The following is a 15044-nucleotide window of genomic DNA, read 5'->3' on the forward strand; positions in this document are numbered from 1 at the left end:
AAATGCTGTATATTATTTTGATATTCAAGTGCTATTAGGTTTATCAAAGCACTTTGTAAAATTTTGTAAGTCATATCTTCAGCTCAACCATCATTCTGAATGATTTAATTTCATACATGTGTATTGATCTGTCTGCCTAATGTCATAGGCTATATCATTTTGAACATTATACTCCATCATAATTTCTCTTGATAAAAATAACTGATATAATTTAAGTCTTTGGAGGCCATAGTATTCAATTTTTCAAGAGGTTGTAACTTCTGAGTAAGATGATGATTTAGAAACTGCTTCTGTATGACATGATCAAGAGAGGAATCAGTGTAAGAATAAACAGATTCTATTCAAAAGAGAGAAAGAGGAAGAGCTTTGGGTATTCACAAAGGGGATGATAGAACAGCTGAAAAGTGATGAGCAGAAGATTTAGTAAAAAGAAATGAGCCAAGCTAAGCATGGCTCTAGCCATCAGCTCCTAAAAAGTAACTCAGAAGACCATGATAAAAGGTGACCAGTAATCTTACACACACGACAAAGCCACTTTTTGTTTGTTTGTTTGTTTGTTTTGTTTCGTTTTTCAAGACAGGGTTTTTCTGTGTAGTTTTGGAGCCTGTCCTGGATCTTGCTCTGTAGACCAGGCTGTCCTCGAACTCACAGAGATCCACCTGGCTCTGCCTCCCCTGTGCTGGGATTAAAGGCATGCACCACCACCACCCAGCTTAACCACAGTTCTTTAAAGCCTTAAATCCAACAGGGAGTCTTGTGGAGACACTGACTCCTTTGTGGATGAGTAAGCAGTCCATAGAAGTTCCATGTTGTCCCTGTTCTTATATGTGAGGGTTGTGGCCAGGTGTCATGCTAAGAGGAAAGTGACTAGGCTGGGGAATAATTCAGCTGGTATAGGACTTGCCTAGCATTGTTGTGTGACACTATTCCTGGTGAGATGTCAACAGATGTCTGCTTACCCCAGACAGGAAACTGATGACAGATACCACCAAAGTCTAATGTGATGATGAATCACTAAGTTTTGGGGGTTACTTACAGGAACATGGCTGAGGGGTTACTTACAGGAACAGAAAAGATTCAAAACAGCTGCATCACCAACCCCTCTCTAGCATGGGTGACAGCTCACAAAAGCTGGAAACCGGGAGCTCCCTGCACAGCCTGCAGGCAGCTCAACAGGTTGGACGGTATCCTTTCCAGGTGGCTCAGTTGATCTGAGCCTTTTGCAGGTAGGTTAGCAAGTCTGTTTCTACTAGGCGGTTTGCTTCCTCTCGGCCGCTGGCTGTATCACTTCTTCCAGGCCACGGGACTTGTTGAGTCTTCTTTGCAGCTTGGCTTGTCTAGGAGGCATTCCTTCAGTATTTGTTGCTTTTTGAGGAGGGGGGAGCCTAGTGAATATGGTCAGTTTCAGGTATTTCCTAAAACCTTTGATTTGTTGACTTCCTGTCTTAAAGAGCTCCCCAGAAGGTTGGCATATTTCACCTCCCCTAAGAACATCCTGGTGTTTCACTCCATGTAAAAATCGTGTCTTAAAGCACCCTATTGTTTGACTTCCCTTCTCAGATGCATCCTATATCTCTAAACTGGAAGGTTTTAACCTAGGGGGAAATCTATACAACCAACATGCATGGGGCCCTGGGTTTGATGCCCTGAACTTCATGAACAGGGCTAGGAAAATCAATGATCTCCAGGTTCACTGAGAGATCACATATCAAAAAATAAGGTGGAAAATGATCATAGAAGATGCCAACAACAACCTCTGGCCTCTACAAGGACATATGTGCATGCATATCCTCCCAAAAAAATGCACACTTGCATACAGCATTCACCAACATATACACACAAAGTCTGTATACAACAAATACATTCAACAACTGATTATTAGCAGAACAACACAAAAGTAATTGTTTATGTAACCTAATGAAATAAAATATGATTCTAAGAGTAAATATGCTGATGTGCCTCTTTCAGATTCTTTGTGCCTGAAAATGAATCTGGCTGTTCCTTCAGAGTGTCTATCTTCAGCTGCCTATTGGCTGCTTGTGAGGCATTAATCCATTGGAATGCATTGGCAACCAAGGAAGCAGAGGCTAGACCAACATGAACCCTGAGATGTCACCAGCCTCTTTGACATCAAGAAGTGGAACAGCAGAGTGGGCCTCTACTTATAGGATGAAACAGTCATCCAGACAAGCAGAGCTGCTGCCATTGGCAACGGATGATCAGAACAGCAGCTTAGCCAGTGTTCAAGTACAGAGGAAGAAGGGCTGCCTGGAACCATCTGGTTAATGCTTCTTTAAAAAGCAGATTATTCAAGAGATACAGTGAAGAAACAGATGATTTGTTAGAATCAAGAGCAATGCCAGGCAATACTAACCTACTAATAATTAACAACTCAAGGCACAAATCATCAAATAGTATCAAGATTTACATGTGATAAAATAGAAATGACCAGATTCCATGACTAGAGATGGGAACAGCTGAAGGAGAGGTAATAATTTTTAAAAATGGGCATGATTTCACTAAAGGAAGGACAAATACTTGTATTTTTCCATGGTGAATTTATCCATTTAGTATTTTCTACTGTTTCAAATTTTATTAGTAAAGAAGGAAAAAATAACTCAGAGTGGCTACTCGTCTGGAACTCCAGCTGTTGGAACACATCCTGAAATCAGAGACTCGAGTAAAGAAGTCATCCAAGTTTACATTTATCTGCCAGGACAAAGAAAAGCTGTTTGAGGATGTAAGGGTATGCAGAGAACTGTCCATATTGTTCATGTGAGTCAAACTACTAAGAAAACAACCAATAACAAATCAAAATATTTTTCTAATAATGAGTGAAGGAGATGAGTAGAGCAGACAATTTTTAGTGATGGATTTTAAAATGTAGTTATGAATATAATTACATCTGCATGTTATATATTGGGAACTTAGTATGAAGATAAATAATGACCCTGAAATGGAAAAGGCACAGTGGCAGGAAAACTAATGTACTGTTCCAATAAAAAAAAAAAGTCAAAAGTGAGAAAAGGCAGCATTGGAGTTACTGGCATATAGCAAGCAGGAAGCAAAGAATATAGATAGAGTTTGTTAGATGGCAATGGGTAGATTTATTTATTTTTTGTTTCTTCTTCTCAAATGGTAGTCTCTGGTCACAAGACTAGAAAAGAAGCATGCATAAAAGTTTCAAACTAAATTAAATAGCCTTTAAAAGGACAAAAGAAAAAGAAAAGGCAATTCACAATCACATAGACTAGTAAAATTAAAGAAAAAATAACACAAGGAAGAGAAATAGAAAATAGAACCTGATGGAGAGAACGGAACCATTGCTCTGTGAACGGCACATGCAGGGCATGATGTGCATCTGGAACGCCTGCATCTGGGAGGCAGAGACAGGAGGATACTGGTCCAAGGTCAGTCGGGAATACATAGTGGCATCCTGTCTCAAACAGTAGCAGGAACAAAAGATAGGTAACTTAAGAACCAAAATTGACTTAACCGCTCTTTCACAGAAAACAAGATAAGTAATGAAGAGAAATCAAAAAAAGAATGGGACAGGCAAAAGAGTGACTGACACCCACAAATTAAAAAGAATAGGAATGATTATATCACAGTAAGAAAGGGTATAACCAGTAAAGGCAACCAGGAAGGGTAAAGGCAGATAACAGCCATAATTAAAGGTAAAGTTTATGAAAACAGAACACCAAAATTGGCAGAAGATAGAAACCAGAACGTTAATGTTTTTGCTTTTCTAGCATTTGATAGGATTAGTAGACAACAGTAAGGAGTCAGGAGATTAAAGTGTCTTTACAATAAATACACAATACTATATTTTTCCTATTTTCAGGAGTTAGTTAAAAGATAGCATTTCAAAGCATAGAGATTTTACAGGGTGCTAACTCGTCACATGCATCGAAAATTACAAATAAAAGACACTATAGAGATATTACTTTAAAGTCAATAATTAATTTCCTAATTAATCCTTAGATATGAAAGAATGTTACTTATGAAATCATAAAGTATGTTGCAAATAAGGAAAAGAAGAAAAAATCTTGCCCATCGAAGCCTAGGAAAGAAACTCATTTAACAATTACAGATTTGAAACACATATGTCTAGGAATGACATAAAAGCAAGTAGTTAATAAAGACGAAAACAGTGGCAGGAAACAGTTAATGAAGTAAAGCAGCAGAAATTAATAAAATAAAGAGTAAAGGGAGTAAAGAACAAAGAGTGAATGAATCCAATAGTTTATTATCATAGGAAGCCAATAAGTTACATAAACCTCTTAGAAAATTGAAAGAAAAGTGGAACAAAATAAACAGAAAATACAAGGCCAAACCAAAAAATCTGAAATAATTAAAGGGATTGAAGACATGATAGTACACTCATCTATGACAACAGACTTGAAAACCAGGAATCATCAATTTTGTGTTAGCAGGATAGAAACTAACAAAAATATTTAAAAACCTAAAATTCTTGGATAAGCCAATTCTCTTGACAGCTGGGAAACTGTTTGGTGGGGTTCACCACTAACCTCCAACTGGTAAGGCATCTGGAATTCCAATAGTATTTACATTACTTAAAAATCCTGAAAAAAAACTTCAGTTTTTCTGACTTATTTTACAAAGCTAACATATTTAAACACAAAAGCATTATTTATAGCATTAAAAATGAGAAACAGCCGGGTGGTGGTGGCGCACGCCTTTAATCCCAGCACTCGGGAGGCAGAGCCAGGCGGATCTCTGTGAGTTCGAGGCCAGCCTGGGCTACCAAGTGAGTTCCAGGAAAGGCGCAAAGCTACACAGAGAAACCCTTGTCTCGAAAAACCAAAAAAAAAAAAAAAAAAAAAAAAAAATGAGAAACAAAAATAAGTCCTTAAGAAGATACTAGGCCACTGAGTGATGAATCCATCCTTCTAGAGGTGTTTTTCAAGCTGAAGCCCAATCAACAAGAATCAATTATATGAAGCTCTGAAGGAGGAACTGCTTTGAAAAGGAACAGATTCTGCAAAGCTCTAGTGTGTGCACAAGAATAAGTTTAGTTTAACTGTGACACAAATAGTTCAGTTCAGATACAGGCAAATGAACAGACAAAAACAAACAAAATATTGGGAAGCATAAATAACTAAATTAAAATTACCCAGAAACTACATTATCGCTAGAACTTACGTATTGGAGCTTCAAATTGGAGTGTTCCACTCTAGCTCCAGGACTGAGGAGGCTGAGTCTCGATGATCATTTGAGCTTACTATTTGATGCAAATATAGTTATCATAGCAAGACCCTATATTAACACAAAATTATATTTGTGTGTATGTCCTTATTTATTTCTTTTTTTCCAAATTAATATAAGTCTTTTATTGTCCCAAAAGACACCCCAAATCATACTTAAATGAAGAATCTTGTTTCTGGAGCTGGGTAACTGAGGTCTTACTCATCAGCCTGCTGCACTGTTCCCTTTTCAGACACATAGATACCATCCAAAAACTTTGTGATATCCTTGTTTTTAACTGTTGTGGCTTGCTGAATCAGAGCCGCTGAATTTGAAACAAGTTCAATATCATTTTCTTCAAGGATTAATTCATCCTTCTGGGCTTGTACTGCGAGAATAAAGACCATTCTCAGCAATCAGACGGTCGACATTCCAGAAAATGTGGACATCACTCTGAATGGGCGCACAGTCATTGCATATTTATTTCTTATACTTGCTTATATCCATCAAACAGGTATTATAGGGTTCTAATATACTTTTAGTAAATACTGATTCAGTTATCAGGTCATGGACATTTGTACATACCATTTCAAAATATTCTAAGATATGATGTGTTACAAGTGCACAATGTTGTGTAGATTTTTTCTAAAAACTACGTCTCCAAGTGAAGTTTGGCTCATCAGAATTGTAGCAACTTAAAGAGTTTATTTAATGGTTTTTTTCCTAAGGATCCCCCATGGCCCTATCTGTTTAGGTTCTGTCCTTTACTAGAACTCATTTTCTTAGCTACTTCAAAGTGTTTCTGTGGGAGACAAAGACCACAAAAAAAGTCTGTCTGACAGAGTTTCTTGCCAGTTGTACTACTGACATTTCAAGAGTTTGGACTGAGCAAGTCTACTACAGAGGACTGTCTCCCACACATAAGGGCACAGCACTACTAGCCTCTACCTGTTAGACAACACTAGCCCATTCTCCCCATTTCCCAACAAAACTTACACAATAAGCTTAAAACCACTGTTCAAAATCAGGTATTGTGACCCTTTATACTGATAATGCCATGCAAGCTGTGTACATGAGCACATCTCTCAAGCTCATCCTTGAGTAGAAAATAAAAATAGGACCACTAATAATGAAATGAAGTCATATTTATAAGATCTGTTAGAGCTGTTTATTATTCTCCATGTTCATCATTACAGTCCGGCTATCCTATTCTATTCCAATGTGAATACTGCAAAGGTCAACTTCAAGGAGACTAAGAGCAATTTATGTCAGTCATCAAATATGAAAGCAGAACTCTGTGCCTGTATTCCCCTCACGGCAGCCAGTCTTATCTTTCAATAAAACATTCTATCTATTAGCTCTTCAAAACGGTAGACATGTTTTCATCTACGTCTTATAGCTTAATTTTCTGGTTAAAAAGGCATTCTGGGAGTTATGGATCATAATGACCAAAGCTGAGTTAGAAAGTCAGGTTCTCTAGATATACATGCGTATTACACAGTGTGCAATTCCAGGGCTAACATTCTAATGTTATGTTCAACGGAAGTTAGGCAACAGTCTACTGGATCCTTGTGACATTTACTTAATTTTTGTCTCCTTCCTTTTGACACAGTTGAATTGAAAAATCAGTATAACAGTGATTCAGTGGTTCTTTCTCCATGACCATACAAAACACCTGCTTAGTAACAGTGGTATGGCTTTTATATTTTGATGTGTAAGTTAATCAACATGCTTTATAGAATAGTCAGTTTAAACACTGTTTTCCTGCAGCAGTGTTTTTGGGATTTCATACATTTCACTTTAATAAGTCCCTATCAAGGTGTATGATACACTGTTGGAGGCCCATATTTGAAAGAAGACCACGTATTTCAGGAATCATTTGCCAAAAACCAGATCCAGAGAAGCAGGCAGAAATTTAACAAGTATAATACATTCAGTATTCAACTCAGTGACTTTATAAATAACAAAAGGACAAAGAGTTATGGGTGGGAAAGTTTCTGACAGATATGGTTAGGAAATAATTCTCATAACTGAATTTTTTTATTTCTTTATATTTTCTTGTTTTTTTGAGACAGAGTTTCTCTGTGTAGTTTTGTGCCTTTTCTGAAACTCACTCTTGCCCAGGCTGGCCTGGAACTCACAGAGATCTGCCTGCCTCTGCTTCCCGAGTGCTGGGATTAAAGGCGTGCGCCACCACCGCCCAGCTTCATAACTGATTGCAGGATGATTAGATTTTAAGAGGTTTTGACACTCTGACAGTTTAGAATGCTTCTACTCTGTAAGAACTGGGGAAAGATGAACACAAGCTAAGGAGATACAACGGTACTGGACAGTTGCTGTTTATTCCCAGTCACCACTCTTTTTTTGGAAACAGTGACTATTGGTGGGCCTCTGCCATGTCTCAGGATTAAAACATGAGAGACGAACTTAAAAATATCAATGTATTATATTTCCTTTGTTGCAAAATGTGTTGAGGAAACACAATCAAAATCATTGAGAGTTAATTGCTTACTTATGTGTTTTTCAAAAAGAGTATGACCTAGCAACTCCGAATATGATTTGTAAATGATGAGTTGAAAGGATAATGATTCACTGTAGATTGAAATAATTACATAGGTCCCCTGACGGTTATGAGTTCCTAGTGAATATAGTAAAGCAAAAGGGAATTTTAACAAGGAAAAGAAATTAGGAAGATTTTAGATTTCATCCCATCATTATAAGCAAAGTAAAAAGTGAGCAAATTAAATGTAGAAGGCAGTGCATCTGATTCTGCTTATTAGTCTTTCACTTGTAATCAAATAAATGATAGGGAGGATACCATTTGAAGAACATCTAATAAACTCTATTTAAGGGTCAGCAGGGGGAAATAAGGGAGTGTTAGTATCTAAGTTAGATGCCAGGAAGCTGAGACTTTACTACCTGACAATACTTCCCACACAATCATAAGGATGATAGTGCTGGCCACACATACCTAATAGACTTGTGGACAATGCAGTTATTGCATCGAGAAAATATTTCCAAAACTGAACTTTCCTGGTGAACATCAACATAAGAAAATTTCCTTAATAAAACTTCAAACTGAATGATATCAGTGAAATCTATTGGAAGAGGTCTGGTGAATAAAGGGTATGTAAGGCATAGTGGAAAGAGCCCATGTACATAAAATTTTATGCCACTAACAATACTAAATAGCCACTGTCATTTATTCCCAACGTGCATTAAAACATTAATCACAATCTGAAACACTAAACTGAGGAGGACATACTCATAAAGTTGGTTAAGAAATCCCCATTACACAAAATGATAACTATCATAAATATTTTTTTTTTGGTCAATAAAAGAAGCTAATTGAAGAGTTGTGAGAATCCATTATTGTAGAATATTATTTTAGGGTGTGTTACTTTTGTTTATGTTACATTTGTTTAACTCTGTGAAGCTGTGTTACTGTGCCTGTCTAAAACACCTGATGGTCTAATAAAGAGCTGAATGGCCAATAGCAAGGCAGGAGAAAGGATAGGTGGGGCTGGCAGGAAGAGAGAACAAATGGGAGGAGAAATCTGGGAGGAAAACAGAAGGAGCCAGAGAAGGAGGAGGACTCTAGGGACCAGCCACCCAGCCACACAGCAATCCATGGAGTAAGAGTAATATTTACAGAAGTAAGAAAACAGGAAAATCCCAGAGGCATAAGGCAGATGGGATAATTTAAAGTTAAGGAAAGCTGGCTAGCAACAAGTCAAGCTAAGGCCTGGCATTTATAATTAAGAATAAGCCTCCATGTGTGATTTATTTGGGAACTGGATGACAGCCACCCCAAAAAAGCAAAAACAAACAACAACAATCTATAGATTATGGATCATGGCAGTTTGGCATACTGATTATAAAACCAGGATTATTTTTTCTAGACTCTTCTCAGAGCCAGTTAAAGGGTATGTGGCCCATTTGTTTTCCGTTCCCATTTTATTTCATAGTGAAAACAGCTTAACTGTCAAACAACCAAAGCATGATGCTGACTCCAAGTGCCACTCTGCACTTTTCCAAGATAGAAATTGCCATTTGGTTGTAGAATCCCAACTCTGGAAGGAATTTCCTCTGTCGCTTTGTTAAAATTTTTTCAAATGAGGAAACAAAACAAAATAAAGCTTCCTGACTTGTTGATCCCTGCAGTATTCTTGATTTCTCCTTTGAGATTTTTTTAAACTATGAAATGTAAATAATCTATATTCTGAATTCATTGTCTACCAAGATTTAAGAGTCTTTTGGTTAAACTTCTGAGATAATGAGAATGCACAGAAATTGGTGACATTCAGGCATCATCTTAGATACATACACCATTTGAACAGAAATATTTTTACTACTTCAACTTTAGTCAATTATATTGTCACTGAGCTTTCAGGCTGGTGACATAATTCAGATGAAAAGTATTGAATGCTGCAGCATTTTGTGGGCAGCTGACATCAATCAGATTAATTAGTACAAGCGACAGTGTAACAGGCTATATATTAGGGCATTGGACTTGGGCAACCAAAGCTTTATTCTAACATTGTAATAATTTGCATCTACAACACAAAACAGTGTTTTATTGTTGGGCTATCAACCACAGATCTCTTAGAGGTGTCGAGAGTACTGTCAGCCAGCATAAGCAGAAAGACACTGTTTTCCATTGCTTAAAGAATATGGTTGATTATTTCCAATAAGGCCAAGTGTTGGAAATTTAGTGATGTAGACAACAGTAAGAGCTAAAGGGACTATAAGAAAGAAAGGAGCAAAACGAATGGAAAATGTCTTAATAAAAAGAAAAGGAAAAAAGAAGAAAAGGAGTAAATGAGGGAGAGAGGGAGGGAGGGGAGGAGAGGGGAGAGAGGGAGGGAGGGATGTAGATGTTGTTGGCATTCCTCCAGTATCTTTCCTTGATCAGGAAAAAATGGCCCAGCTGTGCAAGTGCTGTGCTGATCCTATTCTGTGCTTCACTGACCTCATGCTCCCAGACTACTTAGGTGATTGTGAAGTAGCCAGGGATTGAAGAATACAAAATCTAAAGACACAACTCCCAATTCAGTGGTTTTCACCTGGTGGGTCGGGACCCCCTTTGGGGTCAAATATTAGATAGCCTGCATATCACATATTTACCTTATGATTCATAACTAGCAAAATTACAGTTATGCAGTAGCAATGAAATAATTTTATGGTTGGAGGTCACCAAAACATGAAGACCTGTGTTAAAGGGTCGCAGCACTGGGAAGGCTGAGAACCACTGTTCTATTTCCAGGTGCAGTGACTGTGGTGTGGTTACACTACAGACTAGGTTACCTGACACTCCACGGCTGTGGGATCCTTTCCCTTCCTGCCTGATCCTGTTCATCTTTTTCCTCAGAGAACTTCCACAATAAATGGGACATGCCATGCCTGAACCTCTGCCCTAGGTCCTTCTTCTAGAGAATGCTATTTAGAGTAATGCAAGCGAAGATAGAACAAGGAAGCAAACCAAGTCACACCATGCTTTCAAATTTTTTCTGCTCTATTAACCCAGGCAAAGCACGCTACTTGCCTCTGCTTTTCTACTTTCATTTACTTGGGAAATTAGTCTCTTTACAACTAGCATTTTTATTTTTCACTGAAAACTCAATAGAGGTGTGTGCCTGCTTGTTCCAGACACACTGAGTGTAATCCTGCTGTCAAAAATATTTCATATGAAACTTGGAGAACAAGCTTGATTTCTTGGTTGAAGCATTGATTTCATTTTAAGGGATTAGTGTGAGAATAAATCAAGATGGTTTGTACTTTATCCAGTGATTCTGAGTAAATGAAACCTGTTATAATGCAACATTAAAAAGTAAACAAGAAGGGTTCAGAGTGCTTACATAGACAGCTGGTACTCACGTTAGTTAATGGAAGTCATAGGGTACATTTCTAACATGCTGGAGTGTTACCTGGCACTCTAAGGACATTACCATGCTTATACCACTCAAAAAGAGGACTAAAGTAATCTAATGGATGTGTGGGGGTGTGGCGGGATAATAACAGTGACAACAGGGTCATTGTCCTAATATCTAGAACCTATGGACATTTCAGCTTTCTGGCAAGAAAAAAACTAAACTTTCACAGTGTCCTTTCTGTGTTTCGTTCTGCTTTGGTTCTTTCTCTAAACTGAGAATAAGTAGCTCTACCCCAAAGTGGGATGCAGGAAGTCACCATGTATTACTTCTTTTGATCACAATGACAATCATCCTTTTGATCTTATTCAGATTCCCACCCCCAGTGTGCTGAAGCAGAAAGATCTTTCAGGTGTAGGATGAGAATGTGACAGGGTGGTTGGTTTTCTTTTCTTTTTTTCATTTCTTTTTTTTGTCTTTTTGTTATTCACAATTTTAAGAGAGGTGGAAAATTCTAAGATGTACCTGTCTCTCCCATTGCAAAAGCAATGTGATGATAATCACCTATGTTATCCTTTCACTTTGGTGACAGATACTATGAGCATACTGAAATAGTTTTCTTTTAGGCATCTGTCAGTTCCTAAGAATGAATGTATTACCCAAAATAAACAGTACAGTGGGAATATTTATAACCTATTTCTCTTACATAAAGAGACAAACACATGTATGTATTTGACAATGAGCTGAAGCAGTCTTTGCTTCAGATATTGTTTTTTGAAATGTTCTATATTTTCAAAGTAATTTGTACTCCTCATGATATGTTTAATAATCAGCAGAATGGAAAATATACCAGCATATTTTTTAAATTAGTTCTTTGTTTTTTTGAGATTATAATATAATTACATCATTTCCCCTTTTATTTCCTCCCTCCCAACTCCCATACACTTCTTGCTCTCTTTCAAATTCATAGCCTATTTTTGTTAATAGTGCATTGTATCTTTAAAATATAGAATCATTACTTGAAGCAGTTGCCATAATATCTTTTCGTCTCTGAAATTTATAATAATGGGCTGATTACATGAGCAAGCACTAGCTTTGCTATTAGGGAGTGTACTTGGCTTACAAAGAACCATGGAGAGCTCTCAGTTTTCTTGCTTATATCAAATTCTGCTCAAATAAAATTTGAAATTACAATATAAAGTAGGCTTTGGATTGACCATGATGCATTATGCATTTAATTCTGTTGGACATTAAGCTAGGGTTCAATATATATTAGTGGAGCAAACTGACTAAAATGAACATGATCAATATATTCATTCTATAATTCTTAATGATGAAATGAAAACTCAAATCAGCTATTAAATGCACTTCTTAATCACACATCAGCCCATTCAATTAAAAAAAGTTATTCAAACATATCAGTTGCAATAGAGCAGTGCTCAATTACTTTTTAGACATAACCACCAAAATATAAGAAACATAGATGAGGGTGCAACTTCTCCTGCCTTAGGGGAGGACTCAGATATGAACTAGGACTTAATAATGAGGCACAATTGGGGGGGGTGTTAAGAAATATAAATTGATGTTGAGGTTTATTTAAAGGAATAGGAAGGCATGAATTGGTTAAAGTTAAAAAAAAACTTGGGCTGTGTGTCAAGAACACATGATGGATTCATGGTGGAAAGGAAACTCCAAGTTCAAGGCATTAGCTTTTGTCAACTTGACACAAACCAGAGTCACCCTAGAAGAGGAAAACTCACCTGAGGAATTGCCTCCATCCATTTGTTCTGTGGGTATGACTGTGGAGGCATTTTCTTGAATAATTATTGGTGTGGGAGGACTCAGTCCACCAGGGTTTGGGGTACTCCTATGGAGGTGGTCTTGTGTTGTATATGAAAGCAAACAAAGGCCTAGACAGATGGCTCAGTGGTTAAGAGCACTTGTTGCTATTGCAGAGGACCTGGGTTTGGTTCTCAGCATCCACCTGGTGGCTCACAACCATCTGTAACTCCAATTCCAAAAGTCCAGTACCCTCTTCTGACATCCTAGGGTACCTAGCATGCATATGTTGCAAAACATACATGTGGGCAAAAACCTCATACAGAAAAAAGTGTAAAAAACAAAACCCAGAACTTTAAAAAAAAATAAAGCAGGCTGAGCAAGTAATGGAGAGCAAGCCAGTAAGCCATGTTTCCATAGCTTCAATTCTTGACTCCAGGTTCCTATCCTGAGTTCCTGCTCTGACTTCCTTGAATGATGGATTGTATGTGAAAGGGCAAGCCAAATAAAGCCATTCCTCCTCAAATCACTGTTGGTCGTATTGTTTATCAAAGTGACAGAAAGCAAACCAGGAAAATTAGATTGATTTCTATGTCAGACTGTAATATTTTAGGGATTAGACTTGGTCTATATAGTTTTATAGGAAGGCTGTTATATGAGTAAACCACTTTGAAACTTGACACTGCAAACATTTCAAGTTTTATTTGCTATTCCAGCCAAGAAATAAATTCTGAGAGTCTCAAATAATTGTTTAGCTAAATAACTAGCCCAAAAATATGTTAGGAGTCAGAACTCGTTGAGTAAAAATGGGTAAGTCATGGTATTTCTATCGTTCACCTGGAAATATTTCCACCTTTACTTTTTGTTAGTTTTTTTTTTTACATTTCTATGTTTGTCTTTAGTATGAATTTTCTAAAAGCCATTACATTTACACATTTGATATCCTTCTAGCATACTTGTTATACAAGTTCAAGGTGCCATGTCATGGAGAAATAGTATGCCAGTTCCACAGTGTGTGAGAAAGAATTAGTGAGGAAAGTATAAACCTTATCTTGTTTGTACTAAGGCTAAAGCTTAGGAGCCTGTTCAGTTTAAGAAAAGAGGGCATGTGGTACAAAGACATGGTATGAGTCAGGAAGGACAATTCATGTAATGGACCTGAAAAAAATAAAAGGGGTAGAATCAAGGCTTAGCATGTGTCAACTGATGTGTGCTTTGGATGAACAAAAGGGGACTTGGCTGAAATCCATAAATCACTTTTTGCACTTTGAGACTACATTTGGTCATGTGATCATCTATCTAGTGGTGAGGCTGCTGGTGTATGAAATAAGTAGCACACATTGGTCTGTGGAGCTGGATCAGCACCACTAATGATATTTTAAATGCTCTTTTTTTGACTCAGTACAGTGGCTGTCTTAAATGTTTTCCATTATCCAAAGGCTTACCTGATCTCTTATGAATTTGACTTTGAAGCAGAAACCATCTGACAAGCTATAACGAAACTCTCTGTCTCCTGGCTTTCTAGTGTGTCCTCTCCTTTCCTCTCTGACCATTCCTCATGTCTTCCTGGTCCATTACCCCATCAAATTACTCCTAGAGGAAAAGAATAAACTGCTGTTGCCATATTTTATTACCCACTCACTCTTTATCCCTCTCAATCCAAACTCTACTTATCTTTTGAAGTTAATACAGTTATATTTTTTTTTTTTTGGTTTTTTCGAGACAGGGTTTCTCTGTGTAGCTTTGTGCCTTTCCTGGGACTCACTTGGTAGCCCAGGCTGGCCTCGAACTCACAGAGATCCACCTGGCTCTGCCTCCCGAGTGCTGGGATTAAAGGTGTGCACCACCACCGCCCGGCTTACAGTTATACTTTCTTAATTCCAGAGTAAATCAACTTTCTAAAAATCATTCTAATTTTAAACTCTACCCTGTGAATCTTCTTTATTTACCCTTCTTGAGGAATGATCTCCTTACTCTTTGACTATTCTTTTTTTATATTTCATTTTTTTCTTTATTAATTTTTGCATAAGGTTTTTCCAGAACAACCAAAGCAGTATAACATAGCTGCAAAAAGGGTCTATTAGATTGATCCCACATGATCAGAGGCCAGATCATCCCACAATGGCTTTGGCCAAGCTGGCAAGCCATGCAAAGGGCAGCTGACCAGTGCAAGAGAAATAAATCCTC

Source organism: Peromyscus californicus, unplaced genomic scaffold (genome assembly GCF_007827085.1).
Source record: "Peromyscus californicus insignis strain IS unplaced genomic scaffold, ASM782708v3 Scaffold_7__1_contigs__length_154581171, whole genome shotgun sequence".
Lineage (NCBI taxonomy): Eukaryota > Metazoa > Chordata > Mammalia > Rodentia > Cricetidae > Peromyscus > Peromyscus californicus.